The sequence below is a fragment of the Phyllostomus discolor genome, chromosome Y (genome assembly GCF_004126475.2).
Source record: "Phyllostomus discolor isolate MPI-MPIP mPhyDis1 chromosome Y, mPhyDis1.pri.v3, whole genome shotgun sequence".
Lineage (NCBI taxonomy): Eukaryota > Metazoa > Chordata > Mammalia > Chiroptera > Phyllostomidae > Phyllostomus > Phyllostomus discolor.
In genome coordinates, this window is record NC_050199.1 from 3408599 (window position 1) to 3414756 (window position 6158).

Below are 6158 nucleotides of genomic sequence, written 5' to 3' on the forward strand. Positions count from 1 at the left end.
GAAATGGTGGTGGGATAATGGAGACCAGTGTACTTGAACAACAATTTTTTTTATAAATTACTTTTTTTTAAGATTTTGTTATTTTTAGAGAGGGAAGGGAGGGAGATAGAGAGAGAGAAAGAGAAACATCAATGTGCGGTTGCTGGTGGTTATGGCCTGCAACCCAGGCATGTACCCTGGCTGGGAATCGAACCTGTGACACTTTGGTTCCCAGCCCGTGCTCAATCTACTGAGCTATGCCAGCCAGGGGCAAACAACAATTTTTTTTAAAAAGGAAAAAAAAAACCCTGCTTTACAGAACACAGTCATTCAATTGTCCTGTCTTTAAACTTACTACCTCTGGAGGTTGGATGAGATTCTGGGTCAGTGCTTTGAGGAAGAGTATTTCAAAGTTGGTGCCTGGTATGGAAGGGCATTATCCTGATGACAAATGGTAATTGTTCTTTTTAGCGACCCTAAGATGGACAGGTACACGCAGGAGGGGACAGGCCACTCCCTTTTGTAACGTTGACCCAACTTCCACCTTACTGACCATCTACTGAATGACGTTTCTTGTTTGAATCAATTATTGCGCCGAGGGTTAGAAGCGGTTGGTTACCATCTAACATGAACATTCTTGCCAGATTTATTCGCTGGGAGGCTTCAGTAAAGAAACACTTTCCCTCACCAAGTCTGACTCCTTGGTTATTCTAAAATTCAGTTCATATTAAAAGAGGTAAGGTAAGTGCATCATTCCCCCCCTCTAATTGTTAAATTTCTAGCGTAAGGAGGGAAAATGCCCTTGTTAACCTTTGGTGTTGGCCAATGTATTTATTTTATTTTTATCAACATAGAAATTTATATAAATTCAAAATAATATTCTATTTAGAGTACTGTAATAATTATCTAAAGCAAATATTATCATTGGCTCTGAAGGAGGTCTAAAGGTATCATTTTATAAAAATATATTTTATTGACTAGCCCTGGCTGGCGTAGCTCCGTGGATTGAGCGCTGGCCGTGAACCAAAGTGTCACAGGTTCGATTCCCAGCCAGGGTACATGCCTGGGTTGAGGCCGTAACCCCCAGCAACTACACATTGATGTTTCTTTCTCTCTCTCTATCTCCCTCCTTTCCCTCTCTAAAAATAAATAAATAAAATCTGAAAAAAAAGAACATAGAAAAATATATTTTATTGACTATGCTATTACAGTTATCCCATTTCCTGCCCCCCTTTATTCACCTCTGCCCTGCATACCCCCTCGCACATAGGTTCCTCCCCGCCCTTATTTCACGTCGATGGGCCGTACATAGAAGTTCTTTGGCTTCTACATTCCCTTTACTATTCTTAGTCTCCTCCTCTCTATTTTCTACTTACCATTTATGCTATTTATTCCCTATACCTTTTCCCCCATTCCCCTTAACCCTTTCCCACTGATAACCCTGCATGTGATCTCTACTTTTGTGATTCTGTTCCTGTTCTAGTTGTTTGCTTAGTTTTCGTCGTTGTTGTTGATGTTTTTTTTAGGTTCAGTTGTTGATGGTTGTGAGTTTGTTATCATTTTACTGTTCATAGTTTTGATCTTTCTCTTTGCCTTAGATAAGTCCTTTTAACATTTCATATAAAAAGGGCTTGGTGATTATGAACTCCTTTAACTCAACCTTATTTGGGAAGCACTTTATCTGCCCTTCCATTCCAAATGATGGCTTTGCTGGATAGAGTCATCTGGGATGTAGGTCCTTGCCTTTCATGACTTGGAATACTTCTTTCCAGCCCCTTCTTACCTGTAAGTTTTCTTTTGAGAAATCAGCTGATAGTTTCATGGGAACTCCTTGGTAGGTGACTGTCTCCTTTTCTCTTGCTGCTTTTAAGATTCTCTTCTTCTGTTTAATCTTGGGTAATGTAATTATGATTTGCCTTGGTATGTGCTTCCTCGGGTCCAACTTCTTTGGGACTCCCTTAGCTCCTGGACTTCCTGGAAATCTCTTTCCTTTGCCAGATTGGGGAAGTTCTCCTTCATTATTTGTTCAAATAAGTTTTTGATTTCTTGTTCTTCCTCTTCTCCTCCACCCCTATGATTCGGATGTTGGAACATTTAAAGCTGTCCTAGAGACTCTGAAGCCTCACCTCATTTTTATGAATTCTTGTTTCTTCATTCTGTTCTGGCTAAATGTTTATTTCTTCCTTCTGGTCCAAATCATTGATTTGAGTCCTAGTTTCCTTCCCATCACTGTTGGTTCCCTATACATTTTCTTTTATTTCACTTTTCATAGCCTTCACTTTTCCCTCTATTTTGTGACCATACTCAAATATTTCTGCGAGCATCCTGATTACCAGTGTTTTGAACTGTGTATCTGACAGGTTGGCTGTCTCTTCATTGCTTAGTTCTATTTTTGGAGCTTTGATCTGTTTTTTCACGTGGGCTCTATTTTTTTTTTTTGTCTTGGCACACCTGCTACTAGTAAGGGGTAGAATACCTGCCTTAGGTATTCTCCAGGGCAGGGCAACCCCCATTACTACATTGTCATGTTGTATGTCGGTGAGGGTCCAAGAAGGAACAATGCTGCTTACTTGCCTCTTGACCCAATTTCAGCCACTTCTCCTGCTACCGACAAGCAAACTGGGCCCTTCTGGTGCTTATTTCCAGATGAGTGGGTCTGTGCGTGTTCTAGGATACTGTGGGTCTCTTCAATGAACTCTACTGTCAGGGTAAGAGTTTCTCTCACCACCACAAGCCCCACACATTTTTTAGTCAGAGGTTTGGAGGCTTTATTGCACTGGAATCCTGGGTTGTGTGGTCTGTCTTATTCTCCAGTTGTTCCTCCTGGTTCATCCTCATGCAAATGGGAGTCATCCAGTCTATCTGCTGCTGCCTGTCCATGCATCCTCTCCACCTCGGCTGCCTGTCACTACCCCTCTTACCAGTCAGAATGAATATTTCTTCTTTAACTCCATTTGGTCAGATTTCCACACACTTATATTTTCTGGCATTTCTGTTTTTTTTTTTTGTTTTGTTTCGTTTGTTTTTTAAATTTGTTGTCCTTCTTTTGGTTGTGCAAGGAGGCAAAGTGTATCTACGTATGCCTCCATCTTGGTCAGAAGTACCCCTCCCCCAGCAGTTCTTAATGAGGAGCAATTTTGGGTCCCCCCAGAGGACACTGGGAAATGTCTGGAGTCATTGTTCAGTCTGTACTGGAGGGAAAGGGGTGCAACCACCATCTACTGGGTAGAGGCCACAAATGCTGCTTAAACACCCTGCAACGTACTTATGGCCCTTTGCCCCCAAACAAGCCAGGCTAAAATGTCAGCTGTGATGAGGTAGAAAAACCCTGCTCTAACGTAACCAGTTAGGATGTCCTCAAGATTGGTAAGGTTTATTTTAAAAAATATTTTATTTATATATTTTTAGACAGAGGGCAAGGGAGGAAGAGAGGCAATGTGTGGTTGCCTCCTGCACACCCCCTAGTGGGGACCTGGCCCAAACCCACACATGTGCCCTGACCGGGAATTGAACTGGCAATCCTTTGGTTTGCAGGCTAGCACCCAATCCACTGAGCCACGCCAGCCAGAAATCGCATTTTTCACCTGCTTTTCAATGTTGACGGTTTCTACAGAATACTTTTGCCTACAGATTTGAGGACGTGAAAACCTTGAAAGAAAGGAATAGTTTTGCAGAACAGAGCAGAAAAGGAACACATAAACTTCAGACACATGCTGGGAAACCAAGTCTCTTTTATTGGGGATGACTGGGTGATGAAAAGAGGATGTGTACATAGGAAATGTCCTGAAGAAAACAATCGCCCCAGCCATTCTAAAGAGAAGGCCCTGTATTCAGTCCTCTTTTTGTAAATCTGTCAGCACAAGAGTTGGTTTCTCCTGGCACCACTGTACGTTTGAATACCAATCGTAGGAGAACAGCAGGGCACTCACTAGTGCGAGGCTGGCAGATGTGATGCCTAGTGGCAACACATAAGAAACGCGCTGCGCTTCTACCATGTCTTTTCCCACTGGGAAACCAGGTGGGAAGTCAAGAGTGGTCTCACCATAAATGTCTACAATGAAATTCCAGCTTATGGTAAGAGTGATACAAAAGCAGCTAAGGACAAGAAACAAGGCAGAGATATTGTAGCAGGCCTGTAAGAAATCTGGGTATAGATCATTTTTCCAGCTGGCCCAAATAGCCAGGGAGCCAAAATACAATGTGACCGGTGTCAAAAAGTTTGTCAGCAGTATGAGATCCTGCCCATAGTAGATTTCATCTGGAATGTTCCAGCTGTCATTGAGCACGGCACTCACAGGAAACTTCAGCATGTAGCCAGACATGTTAATTTTTTGCATATAAGAAGCTTCCCAAAGTCCAAAGTACATCGTGGAAATGACATCGCTGTCAAACTCCCACACACGCCAGGATTTGCTGATGGCTATGCTTATGCTGAAAGCCCAGGACACATAACTAAGAACCAGGGCCAGCCTTTTGCTGAACAAGTGCATTGATCAGGTTTCACTGAAGATGAGACCAAGGCATCACCAAGTCAGGCCAGGAACAACCAAAGAGGGAGAAAAAAAAAACAGACTCAATGAGCCATGTACAGAATGCTAAAAGTTTACATCTTGTGCTTCTTTTCTGTAAGTTATATTTAGGGGGCTCACATAGAGATTGATCTTCAGTTAGTGTTTTACATGTTTCATATAAGAATAAAAAATGCCAAGAAGTCTGTGACCCTGGTGAGAGCATTGATTTGCCAGGCATTTTGAAAACACAACTTGACAATAACTTACAAAAGGTGAAATGTTCATACCTCTCCTCCACCACCTTTAATTCCAAGAATACTGAGGCATGTATAAGAGTTGTGAAAATGTATGTGGAGAAATGTTAGTTTTATCACCATGTATTACAGAAAAAAATTGAATTAACCTAAATGTTTGTTAATAGAGGAATGCTTACATAAATTATGCTACCTCCAGGAATATAGTGGCCATTACCAAGAATAAACTCTCTGAAGAAATTTCTGCAGTATACTGAAAAAGCACAAATTGAATAAATAATACATATGGTATGATCATTTGTGTCAAAAGAAAGACAGGTATAATTTTCTTTATTCATACAAATAGATAAGTGATTTTTTTTTTTTAATTTAGAAGGGTGCTCACCAAAGCAGTCATTCTAGGCAGATCAGTTGAGAGCGGTAGACTTTCATTCTGGTTTATATGTTTTTCTGTAATTTGTGTGGCTTGTCATGAAAGAACACATGGACTTTCGTAATGAAAAATAAGCATGACCTTGAAGATCTATAATATGTTGCATACAACAAATCACACCTGTTTACTTTATTACCCACCACTTGCTCAAGGCTCCACCTTTAGATGTTGGCCTCTTTTGGGAGCAAATCAAAAGACTCTGATGCCTTTTGCATGAGGCAAATACGTTCTATGAAGCAAACCCTAGATTGTGGACCAACTGATTTGGGTTTCTTTTCTATTGGAACCCCTGGAAGAAGTTGCTGGGCTAATCAGAAGAGGGTGTGCGAGGGGCTTCTCTCTCTGCTGATTAACTCAAAAGAGTGAGGCAGAGTTCGCTCAGAGGGGAGGCCTGAGGCACATGCCCATGCAGAAGCACTCAGCACCCTCCACACTCTGCCTCCTTGCCATGAAGCCTGCTCTCCCCAGCAGGGTGCCCACTCTTGCACAGTCTGGGGCCATGCACGAGGCTGGCAGCATTACACTTGGGAAGCTCCCAAGTGTTTCTCTGAAGACTAAACTCAAAAGACTCCAAGTATCTTAGTTTAAAATTTTACCAGCTGTCGACGTGGAAGAAATGAAGCTTTCAGGAAGATCGGAGCACAGCGGACGTTGTTCGTAGCAGTAGGAAATGTTGGACGGGAAGGGGAAGGTCCGGCCCACGTTAAGCGATCCCCAAACAGTGATGAATCACCTGCAGTGGAAGAGGAGTGGTTAGGTAGAGTTTGGGGCTCTGAACAACTCCCTGCCCCTCACTGAAGACTTCCTCTGCATGCACCTTGTGTCTTGTACAGGTCATGCCCTATTTCAAGCACCTTATGAATATTCACACATTCAGTGCTCACAATCACACAGTATAGATAGTTATGACCCCCATTGTATGGGAGCCGGAACTGAGCAGAGACAGGTGAAGTAACTACACAGGTGTAGATGGCAAAGCCG